The following is a 25404-nucleotide window of genomic DNA, read 5'->3' as shown; positions in this document are numbered from 1 at the left end:
CTGAGGCTGTATCTCTGCAATGCTTTGGCATATTGACACCAAACTTTGTGTGCCATTGTCACCTCACACAGAACACACCACATCGATTTGAAAATGGTGACACCTATTGGTCAAAATTGATAAGCCAATAAATCATATTGCTATAGGTTTATATGTGATTTTTCAGCCATTTTGACAAAAAACATCCTAAAATGGCTTCAATTACTCATTTCTGCATACAACAGCAACAAATTTGTGGCATGGCGCCATTATGACACTTGAGGCTGTATCTCTGCAATGCTTTGGCGTATTGACACCAAACTTTGTGTGTGCCATTGTCACCTCACACAGAACACACCAAATCGATTTGATGACAGCGCCACCTATCGGTCAAACGTGATAAGCCAATAAATCATATTGCTATAGGTTTATATGTGATTTTTCAGCCTTTTTCACAAAAAATATCCTAAAATGGCTTCAATTACTCATTTCTGCAGTTGGTTTGTTGTTTGCTTCTGTACTGCTTGGCCCCGTGATTGCTGCTTGCAGCTATATTTATTATTCTTCTTCTTCTTCTTCTTCTTCTTCTTCCGTCGCAAAGTCAATGGCAGCCCATAGAACCGATTGCGGGAAAGTTGTATAATTTGCCACACTGATAGAGGACAGTCTCAATAGTAACCAAAGCAAATTTGGAGTCTCTAACTCAAACTCTCTAGCGCCACCACTTGTCCAAACTTTCACTTTTGAAATGCTAATAACTTTTGAACCGGAGCCCACAAAATGAAAATTCCTTTTTCTTCTTATTCCTTGGCTCAAGCCAAGTCGAATCAAGTCCAAAATTCAAAAATCGTAAGGTTTAGTTTTTTCGCTATATTCAATTGTTCGTAAAACCTACTTTGTCGAACTCGTCCTAGACGATTAGTCCGATTCTCACCAAATTTGGCTCAGATCATCTACAGACCATGGAGGCAAAAAGTTATGGAATTCAAGTCGATTCGTCCAAGCGTTTTCGAAAAACATGCTAACGAATTTGCCGAAAACCACGCAAAAATGGATCTGAGGCTATATCTCCGCAACAGTTTGGCATATTGAGACGAAACTTGGTGGGTGTTATAACAAGCATGACCTGAGGCTACCTGCAGTGTTTCGGCACTGTGCCCCCTAGTGGTCAGGAGATATGAAAAATGCATATTTTTGCTTATAACTTGTGAACGGTTAGGCTAAAAATCACAAAACTGGTCTCTTTAGATTCGGTGCATCATGCCGAGTCCAACCATATAAAATTTTCCCATGTCAGCCATTTTGGCCGTCGGCCATGTTGAATTTCGTCGTAAAATGCTATATTTTACGAACGCATTAACTTATCGTTATGAAACTCAGTGTGGTTCTTCGGCCCCATGCCCTGATGGTACTCAAAAAGTTTGGGGACAGCGCCACCTTTTGGTCAAAAGTTATAATGAAATTTCTAAAAATGCTAATAACTTTTGCTTACATTAGCCTATTGTAATCAAACTGATGTTGATAGATTCCTTGGGTCATGCCGAGATCATCGATACCAATTTTGCAATAATTGGCTAAACTTCCTGTCCGCCATTTTGATTCATGTTGAAAACCTACTTTTTCGAACTCCTCCTAGACCGTAAGTCCGATTTTCACGAAATTTGACTCGGATCATCTTCAGACCATGCTGGCAAAAAGTTATGGATTTTGTGTCGATATATTTCACGGTTTTCGTTTGGCGCATCAACGAATTGGCTGGAAAGATGCTACACTGCATCTGAGGCTGTATCTCAGCGAAACTTTGACATATTCGCACCAAATTTTGTACGTGACATTGTGACCTCACACTGACCACGCTACATAAGTTTGGTAACGGTGCCACCTATTGGTCAAGAGTAATAAACCATTAATTAATCATTAATAATGAAATTTCCAAACATGCTAATAACTTTTGACTGCATTAGCCGATTGTAATGAAACTGTTCTCAAATTATTCCTTGGGTCATGCCGACAACATACATACCAATTATGTCATAATAAGCGAACTTTCTTTCCGCCATTTTGATTTATGTGGAAAACATACTTTTCGAACTCCTCCTAAACCGTTTGTCCGATTTTCACCAAATTTGAATCATATCATCTTCAGACCATGCTGACCAAAAGTTATGGATTTCGTGTCGATAGACAAAACCGTTTTCGCATACCACAGCAACGAATTTGAGGCATGATACCAAAATCACAGTTGAGACTGTATCTCTGCAATGCTTTGGCATATTGACACCAAACTTTGTGTGTGCCATTGTCACCTCACACAGAACACACCACATCGATTTGAAAATGGTGACACCTATTGGTCAAAATTGATAAGCCAATAACTCATATTGCTATAGCTTTATATGTGACTTTTCAGCCGTTTTGACAAAAAACATCCTAAAATGGCTTCAATTACTCATTTCTGCATACAACAGCAACGAATTTGTGGCATGACGCCATTATGACACTTGAGGCTGTATCTCTGCAATGCTTTGGAATATTGACACCAAACTTTGTGTGTGCCATTGTCACCTCACAAAGAACAGACCACATCGATTTGATAATAGCGCCACCTATTAGTCAAATGTGATAAGCCAATAAATCATATTGCTATAGGTTTATATATGATTTTTCAGCCGTTTTGACTAAAAACATCCTAAAATGGCTTCAATGACCAATTTCTGCAGTTGGTTTGTTGTTTGCTTCTGTAGTGCTTGGCCCGTGATTGCTGCTTGCAGCTATATTTATTCTTCTTCTTCTTCTTCTTCCGTAGTGAAGTCAATGGCAGCCCATAGAACCGATTGCGGGAAAGTTGTATAATTTGGCACACTGATAGAGGACAGTCTCAATAGTAACCACAGCAAATTTGGAGTCTCTAACTCAAACTCTCTAGCGCCACCACTTGTCCAAACTTTCACTTTTGAAATGCTAATAACTTTTGAACCGGAGCCCACAAAATGAAAATTCCTTTTTCCTCGTATTCTTTGGCTCAAGCCGAGTCGAATGAAGTCCAAAATTCAAAAATCGTAAGGTTTAGTTTTTTCGCTATATTCAATTGTTCGTAAAACCTACTTTGTCGAACTCGTCCTAGACGATTAGTCCGATTGTCACCAAATTTGGCTCAGATCATCTACAGACCATGGAGGCAAAAAGTTATGGAATTCAAGTCGATTCGTCCAAGCGTTTTCGAAAAACATGCTAACGAATTTGCCGAAAACCACGCAAAAATGGATCTGAGGCTATATCTCCGCAACAGTTTGGCATATTGAGACGAAACTTGGTGGGTGTTATAACAAGCATGACCTGAGGCTACCTGCAGTGTTTCGGCACTGTGCCCCCTAGTGGTCAGGAGATATGAAAAATGCATATTTTTGCTTATAACTTGTGAACGGTTAGGCTAAAAATCACAAAACTGGTCTCTTTAGATTCGGTGCATCATGCCGAGTCCAACCATATAAAATTTTCCCATGTCAGCCATTTTGGCCGTCGGCCATGTTGAATTTCGTCGTAAAATGCTATATTTTACGAACGCATTAACTTATCGTTATGAAACTCAGTGTGGTTCTTCGGCCCCATGCCCTGATGGTACTCAAAAAGTTTGGGGACAGCGCCACCTTTTGGTCAAAAGTTATAATGAAATTTCTAAAAATGCTAATAACTTTTGCTTACATTAGCCTATTGTAATCAAACTGATGTTGATAGATTCCTTGGGTCATGCCGAGATCATCGATACCAATTTTGCAATAATTGGCTAAACTTCCTGTCCGCCATTTTGATTCATGTTGAAAACCTACTTTTTCGAACTCCTCCTAGACCGTAAGTCCGATTTTCACGAAATTTGACTCGGATCATCTTCAGACCATGCTGGGAAAAAGTTATGGATTTTGTGTCGATATATTTCACGGTTTTCGTTTGGCGCATCAACGAATTGGCTGGAAAGATGCTACACTGCATCTGAGGCTGTATCTCAGCGAAACTTTGACATATTCGCACCAAATTTTATGCGTGACATTGTGACCTCACACTGACCACGCTACATAAGTTTGGTAACGGTGCCACCTATTGGTCAAGAGTAATAAACCATTAATTAATCATTAATAATGAAATTTCCAAACATGCTAATAACTTTTGACTGCATTAGCCGATTGTAATGAAACTGTTCTCAATTATTCCTTGGGTCATGCCGACAACATACATACCAATTATGTCATAATAAGCCGAACTTTCTTTCCGCCATTTTGATTTATGTGGAAAACATACTTTTCGAACTCCTCCTAAACCGTTTGTCCGATTTTCACCAAATTTGAATCATATCATCTTCAGACCATGCTGACCAAAAGTTATGGATTTCGTGTCGATAGACAAAACCGTTCTTGCATACCACAGCAACGAATTTGAGGCATGATACCAAAATCACAGTTGAGACTGTATCTCTGCAATGCTTTGGCATATTGACACCAAACTTTGTGTGCCATTGTCACCTCACAGAACACACCAAATCGATTTGATGACAGCGCCACCTTTTGGTCAAACGTTATAATGAAATTTCCAAACATGCTAATAACTTTTGAACCGAGCCCACAAAATGAAAATTCCTTTTCCTCGTATTCTTTGGCTCAAGCCGAGTCGAATGAAGTCCAAAATTCAAAAATCGTAAGGTTTAGTTTTTCGCTATATTCAATTGTTCGTAAAACCTACTTTGTCGAACTCGTCCTAGACGATTAGTCCGATTCTCACCAAATTTGGCTCAGATCATCTACAGACCATGGAGGCAAAAGTTATGGATTTCGTGTTGATAGACAAAACCGTTTTCGCATACCACAGCAACGAATTTGAGATATGCTGCCAAAATGACACTTGAGGCTGTATCTCTGCAATGCTTTGACACCAAACTTTGTGTGTGCCATTGTCACCTCACACAGAACACACCACATCGATTTGAAAATGGTGACACCTATTGGTCCAAATTGATAAGCCAATAACTCATATTGCTATAGCTTTATATGTGATTTTTCAGCCGTTTTGACAAAAAACATCCTAAAACGGCTTCAATTACTAATTTCTGCATACAACAGCAACGAATTTGTGGCATGACGCCATTATGACACTTGAGGCTGTATCTCTGAAATGCTTTGGAATATTGACACCAAACTTTGTTAGTGCCATTGTAAACTCACACAGAATACATTACTTAGATTTGATAATAGCGCCACCTATTAGTCAAACGTGATGAGCCAATAAATCATATTGCTATAGGTTTATATGTGATTTTTCAGCCGTTTGACAAAAACATCCTAAAATGGCTTCAATGACCAATTTCTGCAGTTGGTCTGTTGCTTGCTTCTGTAGTGCTTGGCCCGTGATTGCTGCTTGCAGCTATATTTCTTCTTCTTCTTCTTCTTCTTCTTCTTCCGCCGCAAAGTCAATGGCAGCCCATAGAACCGATTGCGGAAAGTTGTATAATTTGGCATACTGATAGAGGACAGTCTCAATAGTATCCTCAGCAAATTTGAGATATGCTGCCAAAATGACACTTGAGGCTGTATCTCTGCAATGCTTTGACACCAAACTTTGTGTGTGCCATTGTCACCTCACAGAACACACCAAATCGATTTGATGACAGCGCCACCTTTTGGTCAAACGTTATAATGAAATTTCTAAAAATGCTAATAACTTTTGCTTACATTAGCCTATTGTAATCAAACTGATGTTGATAGATTCCTTGGGTCATGCCGAGATCATCGATACCAATTTTGCAATAATTGGCTAAACTTCCTGTCCGCCATTTTGATTCATGTTGAAAACCTACTTTTTCGAACTCCTCCTAGACCGTAAGTCCGATTTTCACGAAATTTGACTCGGATCATCTTCAGACCATGCTGGCAAAAAGTTATGGATTTTGTGTCGATATATTTAACGGTTTTCGTTTGGCGCATCAACGAATTGGCTGGAAAGATGCTACACTGCATCTGAGGCTGTATCTCAGCGAAACTTTGACATATTCGCACCAAATTTTGTACGTGACATTGTGACCTCACACTGACCACGCTACATAAGTTTGGTAACGGTGCCACCTATTGGTCAAGAGTAATAAACCATTAATTAATCATTAATAATGAAATTTGCAAACATGCTAATAACTTTTCACTGCATTAGCCGATTGTAATGAAACTGTTCTCCAATTATTCCTTGGGTCATGCCGACAACATACATACCAATTATGTCATAATAAGCCGAACTTTCTTTCCGCCATTTTGATTCATGTTGAAAACCTACTTTTTCGAACTCCTCCTAAACCGTTTGTCCGATTTTCACCAAATTTGAATCATATCATCTCCAGACCATGCTGACGAAAAGTTATGGATTTCGTGTTGATAGACAAAACCGTTCTTGCATACCACAGCAACGAATTTGAGGCATGATGCCAAAATGACAGTTGAGACTGTATCTCTGCAATGCTTTGGCATATTGACACCAAACTTTGTGTGTGCCATTGTCACCTCACACAGAACACACCACATCGATTTGAAAATGGTGACACCTATTGGTCAAAATTGATAAGCCAATAATTCATATTGCTCTAGGTTTATATGTGATTTTTCAGCCGTTTGACAAAAACATCCTAAAATGGCTTCAATTACTAATTTCTGCATACAACAGCAACGAATTTGTGGCATGACGCCATTATGACACTTGAGGCTGTATCTCTGCAATGCTTTGGCATATTGACACCAAACTTTGTGTGTGCCATTGTCACCTCACACAGAACACACCAAATCGATTTGATAACAGCGCCACCTATCGGTCAAACGTGATAAGCCAATAAATCATATTGCTCTAGGTTTATATGTGATTTTTCAGCCTTTTTCACAAAAAATATCCTAAAATGGCTTCAATTACTCATTTCTGCAGTTGGTTTGTTGTTTGCTTCTGTACTGCTTGGCCCCGTGATTGCTGCTTGCAGCTATATTTCTTTTTCTTCTTCTTCCGCCGCAAAGTCAATGGCAGCCCATAGAACCGATTGCGGGAAAGTTGTATAATTTGGCACACTGATAGAGGACAGTCTCAATAGTAACCAAAGCAAATTTGGAGTCTCTAACTCAAACTCTCTAGCGCCACCACTTGTCCAAATTTTCACTTTTGAAATGCTAATAACTTTTGAACCGGAGCCCACAAAATGAAAATTCCTTTTTCCTCTTATTCCTTGGCTCAAGCCAAGTCGAATAAAGTCCAAAATTCAAAAATCGTAAGGTTTACTTTTTTCGCTATATATTCAATTGTTCGTAAAACCTACTTTGTCGAACTCGTCCTAGACGATTAGTCCGATTCTCACCAAAATTGGTGCAGATCATCTACCGACCATGGAGGCTAAAAGTTATGGAATTCAAGTCGATTCGTGAAAGCGTTTTCGAAAAACATGCTAACGAATTTGCCGAAAACCACGCAAAAATGGATCTGAGTCAATATCTCCGCAACGGTTTGGCATATAGAGACGAAACTTGGTGTGTGTTGTAACAAGCATGACCTGAGGCTACCTGCAGTGTTTCGGCACTGTGCCCCCTAGTGGTCAGGAGATATGAAAAATGCATATTTTTGCTTATAACTTGTGAGTGGTTCAGCTCAAAATCACAAAACTGGTCTCGTTAGATTTGGTGCATCATGCCGAGTCCAACCATATAAAATTTTGCCATGTCAGCCATTTTGGCCGTCGGCCATGTTGAATTTTGTCGTAAAATGCTATATTTTACGAACGCATTATCTTATCGTTACGAAACTCAGTGTGGTTCTTCGGCCCCACGCCCTGATGGTACTCAAAACGTTTGGGGACAGCGCCACCTTTTGGTCAAAAGTTATAATGAAATTTCTAAAAATGCTAATAACTTTTGCTTACATTAGCGTATTGTAATCAAACTGATGTTGATAGATTCCTTGGGTCATGCCGAGATCATCGATACCAATATTGCAATAATTGGCTAAACTTCCCTTCCGCCATTTTGATTCATGTTGAAAACCTACTTTTTCGAACTCCTCCTAGACCGTAAGTCCGATTTTCACGAAATTTGACTCGGATCATCTTCAGACCATGCTGGCAAAAGTTATGGATTTTGTGTCGATATATTTCACGGTTTTCGTTTGGCGCATCAACGAATTGGCTGGAAAGATGCTACACTGCATCTGAGGCTGTATCTCAGCGAAACTTTGACATATTCTCACCAAATTTGGTACGTGACATTGTGACCTCACACTGACCACGCTACATAAGTTTGGTAACGGTGCCACCTATTGGTCAAGAGTAATAAACCATTAATTAATCATTAATAATGAAATTTCCAAAATGCTAATAACTTTTGACTGCATTAGCCGATTGTAATGAAACTGTTCTCAAATTATTCCTTGGGTCATGCCGAGATCATCGATACCAATTTTGCAATAATTGGCTAAACTTCCTGTCCGCCATTTTGATTTATGTTATAATCCTACTTTTTCTAACTCCTCCTAGACCATAAGTCCGATTTTCACGAAATTTGACTCGGATCATCTTCAGACCATGCTGGCAAAAGTTATGGATTTCGTGTCGATAGACAAAACCGTTTTCGCATACCACAGAAACGAATTTGAGATATGCTGCCAAAATGACACTTGAGGCTGTATCTCTGCAATGCTTTGGAATATTGACACCAAACTTTGTGTGTGCCATTGTCACCACACACGAACACAACACATCGATTTGAAAATGGAGACACCTATTGGTCAAAATTGATAAGCCAAAAGCTCATATTGCTATAGCTTTATATGTGATTTTTCAGCCGTTTGACAAAAACATCCTAAAATGGCTTCAATTACTTATTTCTGCAGACCACAGCAACGAATTTGAGATATGCTGCCAAAATGACACTTGAGGCTGTATCTCTGCAATGCTTTGGCGTATTGACACCAAACTTTGTGTGTGCCATTGTCACCTCACACAGAACACACCACATCGATTTGAAAATGGTGACACCTATTGGTCAAAATTGATAAGCCAATAACTCATATTGCTATAGCTTTATATGTGATTTTTCAGCCGTTTTGACAAAAACATCCTAAAACGGCTTCAATTACTCATTTCTGCATACAACAGCAACGAATTTGTGGCATGACGCCATTATGACACTTGAGGCTGTATCTCTGCAATGCTTTGGAATATTGACACCAAACTTTGTGTGTGCTTTTGTCACCTCACACAGAATACATTACTTAGATTTGATAACAGCGCCACCTATTAGTCAAACGTGATAAGCCAATAAATCATATTGCTATAGGTTTATATATGATTTTCAGCCGTTTTGACTAAAAACATCCTAAAATGGCTTCAATGACCAATTTCTGCAGTTGGTTTGTTGTTTGCTTCTGTAGTGCTTGGCCCGTGATTGCTGCTTGCAGCTATATTTCTTCTTCTTCTTCTTCTTCTTCCGCCGCAAAGTCAATGGCAGCCCATAGAACCGATTGCGGGAAAGTTGTATAATTTGGCACACTGATAGAGGACAGTCTCAATAGTAACCAAAGCAAATTTGGAGTCTCTAACTCAAACTCTCTAGCGCCACCACTTGTCCAAAGTTTCACTTTTGAAATGCTAATAACTTTTGAACCGTAAGCCACAAAATGAAAATTCCTTTTTCCTCTTATTCCTTGGCTCAAGCCAAGTCGAATAAAGTCCAAAATTCAAAAATCGTAAGGTTTACTTTTTTCGCTATATATTCAATTGTTCGTAAAACCTACTTTGTCGAACTCGTCCTAGACGATTAGTCCGATTCTCACCAAAATTGGTGCAGATCATCTACCGACCATGGAGGCTAAAAGTTATGGAATTCAAGTCGATTCGTGAAAGCGTTTTCGAAAAACATGCTAACGAATTTGCCGAAAACCACGCAAAAATGGATCTGAGTCAATATCTCCGCAACGGTTTGGCATATAGAGACGAAACTTGGTGTGTGTTGTAACAAGCATGACCTGAGGCTACCTGCAGTGTTTCGGCACTGTGCCCCCTAGTGGTCAGGAGATATGAAAAATGCATATTTTTGGTTATAACGTGTGAACGGTTAGGCTAAAAATCACAAAACTGGTCTCGTTAGATTTGGTGCATCATGCCGAGTCCAACCATATAAAATTTTGCCATGTCAGCCATTTTGGCCGTCGGCCATGTTGAATTTTGTCGTAAAATGCTATATTTTACGAACGCATTATCTTATCGTTACGAAACTCAGTGTGGTTCTTCGGCCCCACGCCCTGATGGTACTCAAAACGTTTGGGGACAGCGCCACCTTTTGGTCAAAAGTTATAATGAAATTTCTAAAAATGCTAATAACTTTTGCTTACATTAGCGTATTGTAATCAAACTGATGTTGATAGATTCCTTGGGTCATGCCGAGATCATCGATACCAATATTGCAATAATTGGCTAAACTTCCCTTCCGCCATTTTGATTCATGTTGAAAACCTACTTTTTCGAACTCCTCCTAGACCGTAAGTCCGATTTTCACGAAATTTGACTCGGATCATCTTCAGACCATGGTGGCAAAAAGTTATGGATTTTGTGTCGATATATTTCACGGTTTTCGTTTGGCGCATCAACGAATTGGCTGGAAAGATGCTACACTGCATCTGAGGCTGTATCTCAGCGAAACTTTGACATATTCGCACCAAATTTTGTACGTGACATTGTGACCTCACACTGACCACGCTACATAAGTTTGGTAACGGTGCCACCTATTGTTCAAGAGTAATAAACCATTAATTAATCATTAATAATGACATTTCCAAACATGCTAATAACTTTTGACTGCATTAGCCGATCGTAATGAAACTGTTCTCAAATTATTCCTTGGGTCATGCCGACAACATACATACCAATTATGTCATAATAAGCCGAACTTTCTTTCCGCCATTTTGATTTATGTGGAAAACATACTTTTTCGAATTCCTCCTAAACCGTTTGTCCGATTTTCACCAAATTTGAATCATATCATCTCCAGACCATGCTGACCTAAAGTTATGGATTTCGTGTCGATAGACAAAACCGTTTTCGCATACCACAGAAACGAATTTGAGATGTGCTGCCAAAATGACACTTGAGGCTGTATCTCTGCAATGCCTTGGCGTATTGACACCAAACTTTGTGTGTGCCATTGTCACCTGACACAGAACACAACACATCGATTTGAAAATGGTGACACCTATTGGTCAAAATTGATAAGCCAAAAACTCATATTGCTATAGCTTTATATGTGATTTTTCAGCCGTTTTGACAAAAAACATCCTAAAATGGCTTCAATTACTTATTTCTGCAGACCACAGCAACGAATTTGAGATATGCTGCCAAAATGACACTTGAGGCTGTATCTCTGCAATGCTTTGACACCAAACTTTGTGTGTGCCATTGTCACCTCACACAGAACACACCACATCGATTTGAAAATGGTGACACCTATTGGTCAAAATTGATAAGCCAATAACTCATATTGCTATAGCTTTATATGTGATTTTTCAGCCATTTTGACAAAAAACATCCTAAAATGGCTTCAATTACTTATTTCTGCAGACCACAGCAACAAATTTGAGATATGCTGCCAAAATGACACTTGAGGCAGTATCTCTGCAATGCTTTGGCATATTGACACCAAACTTTGTGTGTGTCATTGTCACCTCACACAGAACACACCACATCGATTTGATAACGGTGCCACCTCTTGGTCAAAAGTGAAAAGTTATTCAGTCGGATTACTAGTAGTTTTAAATGATTTTTCAGGCATTTTGACTAAAAACATCATAAAATGGCTTAAATGACTAATTTCTGCAGTTGGTCTGTTGCTTGCTTCTGTAGTGTTTGGCTCCGTCATTGCTGCTTGCAGCTATATTTAGGGCCCGAGCACCAAGGTGCGAGGACCCTCTTGGAATTGCTCCGTTTATTAGGGCCCGAGCACCGAGGTGCGAGGATCCTCTTGGAATTGCTCCGTTTATTATTATTATTCTTCTTCTCCAAAGTGAATCACATTTTTTGAGGGCCTAAACATGCTCCGAAACTCATGAAACTTTGCACACGGGTCAGAACTGGCGAAAATTTACATCTGATATGGGTTTCAGAAGTGGGTGTGGCAAAATGGCTCGATAGCGCCACCTATAATATTTCAAAAGAGTGCGCCTCGAGCTACGTTTTATGTACACACGTGTAACACACCATTACCTACAAAAAAGCCTCTTGGTACAAAATCCAAAACTCAACAGGAAGTACGTTATTTTGAATTTCCTGTTCGATTTTTGTGCAGTATTTGAAATTTCCAGGCTTCGTACTTTGACAAACTCCTCTTACAGTTTTAATTGGATCGTCTTCCAATTTGCTGAGTGTTATCATAAGTCCTTTGCGATGTTAAATTGCGAAGATCTAGAGTTTTCGTCAAGGGACGTGTCCCTGGGGGCCTGACAAAGTTTGATGTTTCGCCATGAAACAGGAAGTTGCTGTAACTCAGGCAAGCAATGTCCGATCTGCCCCAAACTTCACACGTTTCATAGGAATTCAGTCCTGAACACATCTGCATGCTCATATTCAGATATAGTCATAGCGCCACCTGCTGGCAACAGGAAGTGACATGTTTAACACTGTAATGGACTCCTAGGTGCATATTAAAAAGTGTCAACAAGTGATAAATATGCTGGCAGCATGCTACAAGCATACTAAAACATGCTAGCAACACTTAGCTAAGTGTTAAAGCATGCTAGTAATGCAGTGAAACAGGAAGTTGCTGTAACTCAGGCATGCTGTGTTCAATCTGCCCCAAATTTAACAAGTTTGATAAGAGGCTTGTCCTGAACACATATACATTCCCGTATTTGGTTATAGTTATAGCGCCACCTGCTGGCAACAGGAAGTGACATGTTTTAGACTGTGATGCACTATTAGCAACACATTAAAATATGCCATTGTGTGCTAAACATGTTAGCAACATGCTCAAACATGTTAGCAACACTTAGCTAAGTGCTAAAGTATGCTACTAACTCCATCAAACAGGAAGTTGTTGTAACTCATGCATACAATGTCCAATCTGCCTCCAACTTCACATGTTTGATTACAGTCCTGGCCTGAAGACATCTACATTCTCACATTCGGTTATAGTGATAGCGCCACCTACTGACAACAGGAAGTGACATGTTTTACACAGTGATGCACTTTTAGCAACACTGTAAATTATGCCATTGTGTGCTAAACATGCTAGAATAATGGTCAAACATGATAGCAACGCTTACTAAGTACTAAATCATGTTATTAATACCATGACACAGGAAGTTGTTGTAACTCATGCATACAATGTCTTATCTGCCCTAAACTTCACACCTTTTATAATAGTCCTGGCCTAAACACATCAAAAGGCCAATATTCAGTTAAAATTATAGCGCCACCTGCTGGTGACAGGAAATGACTTGTTTCACACTAACTTAAACACGCAATGTCTGATCTGCCCCAAACTTGACATATTTGATAAGAGTCCTGGCCTTAACACATCTGAAGGCCAATATTCAGTTATAATCATACTGCCACCTTCTGGCAACAGTAAATGACTTGTTTTACACTAACTTAAACATGCAATGTTCAATCTGCACCAAACTTCACATGTTTATAAATGTGCTGGCCTGAAGACATCTACATGCCAATTTCCAGTTATATACATAGCGCCACCAGCTGGCAGCATGAAATTACTTGTTTCACACTAACTTAAACATGCAATGTCCGATCTGTCCCAAACTTCACACGTTTTATAAGTGTCATGGTCTTAACACATCTTAAGGCCAATATTCAGTTATAAACATACCGCCACCTGCTGGCAATAGGAAATGACTTGTTTTACACTAACTTAAACATGCAATGTCTGATCTGCCCCAAACTTCATATGTTTGGTAACAGTCCTGGTCTGAAGACATCAAAAGGCCAATATTCAGTTATAATTATAGTGCCACCTGTTGGCAACAGGATACGTCATGCTTTGCACTAACTCAAACATACCATGTTCAATCTGCACCAAACTTCATATGTTTGATAAAAGGACTGGTCTGAAAACATCTACAGGCCAATGTTAAGTTATAGACATAGCGCCACCAGCTGGCAGCAGGTTTGGCACATATAAAAGACTTTAACATTTTCCTCTATATTTGTCTTTTTAAATGCATATTGCTCACCGTTCCCTGTCTCCCTGAAGCCACCATTGGCGGTGAGCCCGGCTGCGAGGGCCCGATCATCGCTGCTTCCAGCTTTAATCTTCTTCTTCTTCTTCTTCTTCTCCAAAGTGAATCGCATTTTTGAGGGCCTAAACATGCTCCAAAACTCATGAAACTTTGCACACGGGTCAGAACTGGCGAAAATTTACATCTGATATGGGTTTCAGAAGTGAATGTGGCAAAATGGCTCCATAGCGCCACCTATAAAATTTCAAAAGAGTGCGTTTCGAGCTACATTTCATGTACATGCACAAAAATCGGTACACACATGTAACACACCATTACCTACAAAAACGTCTCTTGGTACAAAATCCAAAACCCAACAGGAAGTACGTTATTTTGAATTTCCTCTACAATTTTTGTGCAGTTTTTGCAATTTCCAAGCCTTGTACTTTGATGAACTCCTCCTAGAGTTTTAATCGGATCGTCTTCAAATTTGCTGAGTGTAATCATAAGGACTTTGCGATGTTTAATTCCGAAGATCTAGAGTTTTCGTCAAGGGGCGTGTCCCTGGCGGCCTGACAAAATTTGATGTTTCGCCATGAAACAGGAAGTTGCTGTAACTCAGGCAAGCAATGTCCGATCTGCCCCAAACTTCACACGTTTCATAGGAGTTCAGTCCTGAACACATCTGCATGCTCATATTCAGATATAGTCATAGCGCAACCTGCTGGCAACAGGAAGAGACATGTTTAACACTGTAATGGACTCCTAGGTGCATATTAAAAATTGTCAACAAGTGATAAATAGGTTGGCATCATGCTACAAGCATACTAAAACATGCTAGCAACACTTAGCTAAGTGCTAAAGCATGCTAGTAATGCAGTGAATCGGGAAGTTGCTGTAACTCAGGCATGCTGTGTTCAATCTACCCCAAATTTTACAAATTTGATAAGAGGCCTGTACTGAACACATATACATTTCCGTATTTGGTTATAGTAATAGCGCCACCTGCTGGCAACAGGAAGTGACATGTTTTACACTGTGATGCACTATTAGCAACACAGTAAAACATGCCATTGTGTGATAAACATGTTAGCAACATACTCAAACATGTTAGCAACACTTAGCTAAGTGCTAAAGCATGCTACTAACTCCATCAAACAGGAAGTTGTTGTAACTCAGGCATACAATGTCCAATCTGCCTCAAACTTCACATGTTTGATCACAGTCCTGGCCTGAAGACATCTACATCCTCACATTCGGTTATAGTGATAGCGCCACCTACTGACAACAGGAAGTGAAATATTTAACACAGTGATGCACTATTAGCAACACGGTAAATTATGCCATTGTGTGCTAAACATGCTAGAATAATAGTCAAACATGCTAGCAACACTTTTCTAAGTGCTAAAGCATGTTATTAATACCATGACACAGGAAGTTGTTGTAACTCATGCATGCAATGTCTAATCTGGCCCAAACTTCACACGTTTTATAATAGTCCTGGCCTAAACACATCAAAAGGCCAAAATTCAGTTAAAATTATAGCGTCACCTGCTGGTGCCAGGAAATGACTTGTTTCACACAAATTTAAACACCCAATGTCTGATCTGCACCAAACTTCACACATTTTATAATAGCCTTGGCCTGAACACATGTTAAGGCCAATATTCAGTTATAATCATACCACCACCTGCTGGCAACAGTAAATGACTTGTTTTACACTAACTTAAACATGCAATGTCTGATCTGTCCAAAACTTCACATGTTTGGTAAGAGTCCTGGCCTGAACACATCTAAAGGCCAATATTCAGTTAAAATCATACTGCCACCTGCTGGCAACAGTAAATGACTTGTTTTACACTGACTTAAACATGCAATGTCCAATCTATCCCAAACTTCACATGTTTGGTAAGAGTCCTGGCCTAAAGACTTCTACATGCCAAAATTCAGTTATAATCAAAGCACCACCTGTTGGCAGCAGGAAATTTGGCATATATAAATTACTTTCACATATTCCTCCTATATTTACCACTTTAAAAGCATATTGCCCGCTGTTCGCTGTTTTTGTATGGCCACGGGGTGGCGGTGAGCCTGGGTGCGAGGGCCCATTCATCGCTGCTTGCAGCTTTAATTAGGGTCCAAGCCAGAATGGCGAGGGTCCTATTGATTCCTTCAGGATTATTAGGGTCCAAGCCAGAATGGCGAGGGCCCTATTGTTTCCTTCAGGATTATTATTTATTTTTTTTTTCGACTATCCGGGGGTTTTTGGGGGCCTTAACGTGCTCAAAAACTCTTGAAAATTTGCACACACGTTGGAATCTGCGGTCATTAGGACGCCGCAGAGGCTGAGACCTGGGCGTGGCACAGGGGCTCTACAGCGACCCCTAGAACACAGTCTGAAAACATGATATGTAGCTCACACATACCTGCACGTATTCATATGAAACTCGGAACACATATAGATCTCATTGAGCTGAACAACTTTCGTGCCATATGTCTCAGGCTCCGCCCAACAGGAAGTCGGCTATTTAGGGCTGTTTGAAAAGCCCATGCTCTGGAATTTGAAATACTCCTCTGAGGACTTCCATCCGATTGCCACCAAACTCGGTGAACATGATCTCAAAACATTGGGGATGCTAAATTGCGGAGGGATTTTTGATATCTCGAACGGTTTGCCCATGGCGAGGTGATGAATTATGGCGAAAAATTAGAGAAACGATATGTCTAATAACATCCACATACATTGTCTGATTTTGATTAAACTTCAGGGGTTTGTTCGTTGTATGATGCCGATCGAATCGATGTGACTATTATGAGTAAAAGTTATAGCGCCACCAACTAGCAGCAGGAAATGTGTCGATTTCAAAATGCTTTGAATTCAGCATCTTATTTTTACCCGATTTGCTTCAAACTTCATCAGAATAATGACAAAACACGGCCGATGTAAAACTGTGAAGGGAATATTGATATCTAAAATATTGTTGCCGTGATAATATGTCAAATTTGAATATTTTTTTCCGGTTATTTTGAGGCTGATAACATGCTTAGAATTCCATGAAACTCAATACACATATCCGTATTAATGATAGTTAGACACCAACAAAAGCTCATAAATGGGCGTGGACGAGGCACTCTATAGCGCCACCTTTTGTCAAAAGTTTGGGGGTTAGTTTTAGCTACAGACACCAAACTCGGTACATAAATTGTTCTTATTAAGCCGGACAACTTTCTAATTTACAGTCATTAGCTACGACCAACAGGAAGTCGGCTATTTTTATTCTAATGTTTGTTTTTTGAGAAAACAGGCTGTAAATAAACTCATACTCCTCCAAGCAGAAACAAGTAGTTCACACCAAACTTTGTCAACATGATGCCAATATACTGAAGATTTTAAATTGCGGACGGATTTAGGATATCTCGAACGGTGTGGTAATGGTGATTTATTAAAGTAACAGTAAAACAAATAGCAGTCATTTTCTTATATCTTTAAAGTGCAGATTCCAAACACTTCAAAACAGAAAAAGTCATTCTGAGGAAATATGCTTAGTTTCAAAAATGTATCATGCTCAGGGGCCACAAAACAATTAAAACTATCACTGAAATTGGTTTAAAGGTGAAGAATGTAATACCAAGGATGACCACCAGATGGAGGCATGACCTTAATTTTAATGAGTTGTCTGAGCTGGCAGTTCTGCCTGTCTTTCTATCAGAATGAAAAATAATGCATAGAATCAGCTGAAACGATCTGTACTGTCAATATTCTTTTACATATATACACACACACACACACACACACACACACACACATATACACACACACACACATATATATATATATATTATTAGATACTTTTTTAAATAGTTATAGAATATAAAAAGTATTGGTAACAGTTTACATTAATGTCTCTTTGGTTAACATAAAGATGAAGAGTGTAATACCAAGGATGACCACAAGATGGAGGCATGACCTTATTTTTCATGAGCTGCCTGTCTCTGTATCAGAATGAAAAATAATGCATAGAATCAGCTGAAAGGTTCTGTAGTGCCAGTATTCTTTTACACACACACACACACACACACACACACACACATGTATATATATATATATATATATATATATATATATATGTATATGTATGTATTTTTATTTTTATTTTTATTTACTTATTTATTTATTCATTTTTAATAGTTATAGAGTATAAAAAGTATTGGTAACAATTTGCATTAAGGTCTCTGGTTAACATAAGTTATTTCATTAATTAACATGAACTAAAAAGGAACAATATATTTTAAAATAATTTATTAATCTTATTTAATGTTAGTTAATACCAAGAGCGTAATACCAAAGATGACCACCAGATGGAGGCATAGCATTAAATTTCAAGAGCTGCCTGTATGTCTATCAGAATGAAAAGTAATGCATAGAATCAGCTGAAATGTTCTGTACTGTCAGTATTCTTTTACATAGATATATAATTTTATTTTTTATTTTATTTCATTTAATAGTTATAGAATATAACAGAATATAATAGAATAGAATATAAAAAGTATTGGTAACAATTTACATTAAGGTCTTTTTGGTTAACATAAGTTATTACATTAATTAACATGATCTAAAAGGAACAATATATTTTAAAATCATTTATTAATCTTATTTAATTTTAGTTAATATTAACATTAAAAATATTAATTTTATGTTAATTCACAGAACATAAACTAATGTTAAGATACAACTTTAAATTGTAATAATGTATTAGTACATTTTAACTTAACATTAATTAACATTAATAAATGTTATGTAATTATTGTTCATGTTAACTAGTATAGTTCAAGAACATAGTTTTTAACATTCGTTAATTCAAAACTAACAAACTAAGTATGAACAACATATGTTTTACTATATTTATTTGTGTTAGTAAAAAAATATTTATGTTAGTTCATGGTACAGTAACTGATGTACATTAACCAGAAATTTTAATGAATAATGTAGTAGTCAATTTTGAACATATCATTAACCAAGATTCATAAATGATATAAAATTACTTTTCATGCTAACTTAATGTTAACTTATATAATGTTAAAAAATAAAAACCTATTAAAAAGTGTTACAAAAGATTTACATTGTTCTTTATGTGTGAGTTTGTGTGAGAGAAAGAGAGAATAAAGAGAGACTAACATTAATAAAAGCTATATAATTATTGTTCATATTAATTAATATACTTAATGTTAATAACTGAAACCTTATTGAAAGTGTTACCCAAATGTTATATATATTTGCGTGTATGTGTGTGTGTGTGTATGTGTCTTTCACAGTCTTGATAGTTTGGATTAACCCTTTCATTGCTGTATCCATCAAAACCAGACTGCCAGAGGGTTACTGTAATGCATGTGCCCGCTGGGCACAGTTTTCCTGATGCCACCGGGGTGGCGTTTGCGCTGACGGCTTGGGCCCGCCATCGCTGCTTGCAGCTATATTTAGGGTCCAAGCCAGAATGGCGAGGGCCCTCTTGTTTCCTTCAGGATTATTTAACGTGCTCAAAAACTCTTGAAAATTTGCACACACGTTGGAATCTGCGGTCATTAGGACGCAGAGGCTGGGACCTGGGCGTGGCACGGGGGCTCTACGTCGCCCCCTGGAACACGGTCTGAAAACTTGATGTGTAGCTTCATCAACTTTCATATGATGAAAGTTGATGAAAAGGAAAAAAGAGAGGCAGAAGAGTTATTTAAAGAACAAAGTGAATAGATGAGTTTTAAGTTGAGACTTAAAGGTCTGGAGAGAGGAGGCAGCATGAACATTATGGGGCAGCTTATTCCATAGCTTAGGGCCCATAATACAGAAAGCTCTGCCACCCACCGTAGAGAGTTTATACTCGGGCACAACAAGCAAGTTATCATTGCTAGATCTGAGAGTCCGCACTCACATATGGTTGCACTAACTCGACTAGGTATTGAGGTGCGAGGCCATTATGGGCCTTATAAACTAAAACTAAGAGTTTGAACTGAATACGTTTGTGCACAGGAAGCCAGTGAAGTTGGTGGAGGATGGGAGTGATATGCGCAGATTTTTTTATTAAATGTAAGGACTCGAGCAGCAGAGTTTTGTACCATTTGAAGACGATTAATAACTTTGGCAGGTAAGCCTCTATATAAGAAGTTACAGTAGTCCAATCTAGAGGTTATAAAAGCATGAATAATAGTTTCAGCATCTGCAAAATTAAGTGAGGAACGTATAAGAACAATATTTTGCAGTTGGTAAAAGCATAATTTAACAATCTGACCAATGTGTGAATCAAAGCATAGCGCAGAGTCAAAGAACACTCCCAAATTTCGCACAGTTGTTTAGGGCCTAATGCTGTGACTCACACCTGAGAAGACAAAGGCCCGCATAATGAGCCATTGAGTCAGGTATGTGACTGAGAGAGAAGAGTTACAAGAAAGAATGTGAGGAAAAAAGAAATGTGTAAATATACATGAAATAACTTGAGATTCACTTGCGAGTGCAGTTAACCCTTTAAAACCTATGGGTAAAATAGGTCATTTTCACATATTTTGTTTATTTGACTGTAAAATTCTAACAGAATGTGCTATTTTCAAGTGCAAGGTGTCATTTTTTTCAGAAAACAAATGGCTTTCAAAAAAGTACAGTTTTTGACCATTATTTTTGTGTTTTGAGTTTGTAAACATAATTTAAATAGACAAAAAAAAAAAAATGGAATATATATTTTTTTATTTTAGAAAAAAAAAGAGAAAAATCATGATCGAAATAATCCAACACTTCTTACTTCAAAATTCAACTATAATACATATATACAAGTATTTTTGGGACACTGGGTTGCACAGTTTTCATTCAGGAGGCTATTTTGTTCATACACACACACATTTACACATGCATGTACATGCATACACCCATTCATTTACATTACTCATTATATCGACGCACACACCACATGTGAAAAAGTCTCACTCAGCCTGCTCCCAAAGTCTCATCAAAAATCATCCTAATCGACTCTTATGCTGTTTACTCCTCCTTGACCATGTTTTTGTTCATTTTGTTTATTATTTGTTCATTTGTTTATGCAATCCAAAACTCCGCGCTCCCTATCTCTCTATTCAAATTCTCCCTTCCCGCTCTCCCGGAAATCTGCCGTCATTTGTTGACAGAGCGCAAGAAATTACCGTAATAAGCCATATATTGCCGAAAAGCGCATGTTGTCTGCTGTCAGGAGCAATTTGAATTATTTTGATAGTGCAAACGGTAGAAGAGTTATGGTAACATGAATACAGCTTGGTCTGATGTGTCGGTGCCGACACAGCCGGTTTAAAAGGGTTAAACAGTTTATTTGGCAGGAAACTGGAACCCAGGAAAACGGGAGACAGCAGAAACTGCATGAGAAAACTCAAAACAGAAATGATTGTTAAGCTTATTATAAACATGTTTGAGCAGGTATTTGCAAACAGAGTAGGCTACTTCACAGTAAACATTGGTCTGAATTTTCTTAGACATACTTTTATATCATTGTTTATAGAACGTATAACTATCCTCACGTCGTGCAACATTTAAATGCAATGAAAGGTTGCCTATCATATTTCAAAATGTTGCACTCGATTTCACACATTTTATTCTGGAGTTATAGCTTGGGACAAGTTCACCTAGTAAATACGTTCAACTTTGTCACAACAACACATTATCGAATGCCAATAAGAAACATTACTTACTCGGTATAAAATATCTCCTCCTCCGCCGGCTCCAGCTGCGCTCGCGTTCTGTTTGTGAGGTAAACAAAGCTTTTTCCTCTCAGCGGGTCTTCTGGGGGTAAATACAAGGCTTTTTCCTCTCAGCGCGTTTCTGAGGTAAATACAAGGCTTATTCCTCACAGCGTGTTCTTCCAAAACTGAAAAGTATCCGAGATGAACGCGTTGCTGCTTTGTTTATGGTGGTGTGGGCGTTTACATGCCGTGTGGCTCGCGTGGAGATTTGTAATAACAATAGCGCGAGCAGCGTGTGGGCGTGACCTAATTAGAGATAATGAGACCAGACGGAAAAACTGGACATGTCCTTGGTTTCATACAGATTACTTTATCACATAATATTTGTTTTTGGTAAGACTTACTTAATTTAACAGTAGATGTCAAGCTTTCTATAGATATATATCTCATGTCTCTGTGTGAAGTATTTGCTGAGTTACAGTTCATTTTAGTGACGTGTTTCAAAAAGCAGTTTGCGGAGACGGAGAAGACAGAGAGCGCACCCTGTTTGTTTTCTTTATTCTTCAAAAGCACAAAGTTTAGTTGTTCTTATGAGTGTACACAAATAAAAGTAGACCCCTTACAGATTCGAATGGTGTATTGCGCTTATCTGTACGATCAAAAATGGCAGAGTAATTCAAGCTCATTTCAGCCTTATCAGGAAAATCTGCCTCAAAACGCGTATATGCGTTTGTCGACCCCAGAGGGTTAATAACCACAAACAACTTGGATTTTATGTTTCTAAATGAAACATGGCTTGAAGACAGCTGCAGTGCAACAGTCCTAAATGAAACAGCCCCTACTAACTTTAATTTTATAAGTGTCTGCAGGACTGTTAGGAGAGGTGGAGGTGTAGCTGCTCTATTTAAAGATGTTTATCAATGCAAGCAAGTGTCATTTGGTCAGTATGTGTCTTTTGAATACCTAGGTATTGTGCTGAAAGGTGCTGTTTATCATTATTTACAGGCCTCCAAAATACTCTCCAGCCTTTGTTGAAGAGTTCACAGAACTGTTATCAATGATTTCCTCAGAGTTTGACTGTTTTACTATTGCAGGGGATTTTAATATTCACATAGATAATGCAGAAATCAAAACTGCAAAATAAATTATAATTGTTTTAAACACTTTTGACCTAATCCAGCATGTGCATGGACAACACACAATCGTGGACACACTCTAGATTTACTCATCAGTAGAGGTCTAAACATTTCATCCATTGTTATTAAGGATGTAGCACTATCTGATCAATTCTGTATTTACTTTGATATATTGATCTGTGTTACCACTGAATCTAGATCTGTCTCTGTCAGAAAGAGATGCATTAACGAGAACACTAGTGCGCTATTTATGAAGGCTATATCTTTAACACCAAGCATTTCTGCAGACTCTGTTGATCTTCTCCTGGATTCATTTAACTCAAAAGTTAAGAATGTTATTGATATTGCTCCGGCAAGGGTCTGCAAGAAGAATGGCAGACAAAAATTACCATGGAGAAAATCAACAGCAGTTCAGAGTATGAAAAGACAATGCAGAAAAGCTGAGCGGATGTGGTGGAAGAAAAAATTTGAAATTCACTATAGCATCTATAAAGACAGCCTTCATGCTTTCAATGTGGAACTAGCCACAGCTAGACAGACCTTCTTCTCAGACCTTATAAACAGTAACTTAAACAACTCTCGCACTCTTTTTGCTACTGTGGAGAGACTGACAAACCCCCCAAGTCAAATTCCCAGTGAAATGCTCTCCGACAGTAAATGCAATGAGTTTGCTTCCTCCTTTTCTGAGAAGATCAATAATATCAGAAAGGAGATTGGTATATCTGGTTTTGCAGAGGTCACACAGATTCGACCGCAATTTCAAAAAGAAGTGACTATGTCTGTGTAGGATCAGAACGAGTCAGACAAACTAAGATTCGATCAGAACATCGAAACATGAGGAGCCGGAATTCCAGAAAAGCCCAATAGGACATCATAAATCTGTCCATGGTACTCTGGCGCCATGAGTCTGGAGCAAGCCTTACCAACACGCCTCTTTCACAGAACAGCTCGCAACATTAAGACAAAAGAATACTTATTGATAAGTACAATGCCGGAAGGAGATCATCAAATTTGGGACAAGTAATCAAGACTGATGGTCAAAGAGATGGCCATCACATGCGTTCCACGCTGGAAATCACAAGCTTCTTTAGATTGACTTTTCCCACACACATACAAGACAAAGACTTAGACTGAAATTCTTTAGGAGACCTTTTAACCTCTCTCTGGTCTTCACCGAACATGTCCCTATGTCCTACATATAACTACACAGAGACTTTCTTTTTCATATGCACATAATCATCCTAAAAGGACATTGCTAGGCATAACACTATATTATGTATGTAACCCACACATTAGACTATCATGTTTTAAGCACATATTATGTACGTCTTTTTAATAACTATTGAATGACTTTAAGGTTTATTCGTGTTTGGTATGTATGAGTTTGACAATTCTAGCTTGAAACGTTTCTTCCAATTGATTCTTTGTCAAATGTATCATATTCTGGTTATAGAAATCACATCCAAAAGTATACTTTGCAAGAGTGTGTAAAATTCGGACCATGTGAATGATAACATGCTGATTTATGATGGAAGGAACAACGCTAGCTAAGATAATTGCCTATCTAATTGGTCAAGACACCAAAGGGGATGTGTCCAGAAGCCGAGTTTAAAAACTCAGGACACCATCAAATCCCTTTCTCGCCCTTCTCTCTCTTCCCTTCTACTTTTTGCCACCGCGTTTTGACGCTGCTTTTAGCGCTCTTTGAGCGTGCTCTGGCCTACAGGCTAGTTGCTACTTAACACCATGATGAGAAGAAAAACCACCTAGTCTCGTTACACCCTGTCTTTCTTTTATTTTAGTTTATTTTCTGTTGCCAGTTTCGTGTTCTCAGTTTAAGTTTTGCCGCCACGCCTTGTCTCCGAGTTCAACTCGAGCCTGTGACCGTCTCAAAACTTCAACCAGACCAACTCCGCATCCTCAGCCAACGCCCAAGACATCCCTTCAACGACTACTGAACTTCCAGCCAATCACCAACTCGGGAAACCCCTTTTCCTGCAACGACGACGACGACAAAAGGGAATCCCTGTAACACAAAGGCAACGCAAGCAAGTAACCTTCAGGTCTAACTGAGCTGGTGCATTTAATATAAATTTTAGCCTCATTGAGAAACTCAATGCGAGGGTTAATTAAGTGATTGATGGTTGTTCAGGCCTATGCAATAGCACATATTGCTATAAACTTGGGATTTCACATTCTCATTCTCTAAACTCATCCTTTCTCTTTCTGCAACATGTGAATGCGTGTGTTCATGTGTTAGATTAGTTTATGTCTTAGGTTTATATAAATAAAGTCTTATTTATATTGAAAAGAGAAGTATCTTGTGTTTTGTGCTTACAAGTTAATGTCTTAATCT

This window comes from Onychostoma macrolepis, chromosome 16 (genome assembly GCF_012432095.1).
Source record: "Onychostoma macrolepis isolate SWU-2019 chromosome 16, ASM1243209v1, whole genome shotgun sequence".
NCBI classification, from domain to species: Eukaryota; Metazoa; Chordata; class Actinopteri; order Cypriniformes; family Cyprinidae; genus Onychostoma; species Onychostoma macrolepis.
The sequence above is the reverse complement of the archived record's forward strand: the minus strand, read 5'-3'. Positions refer to the sequence as shown.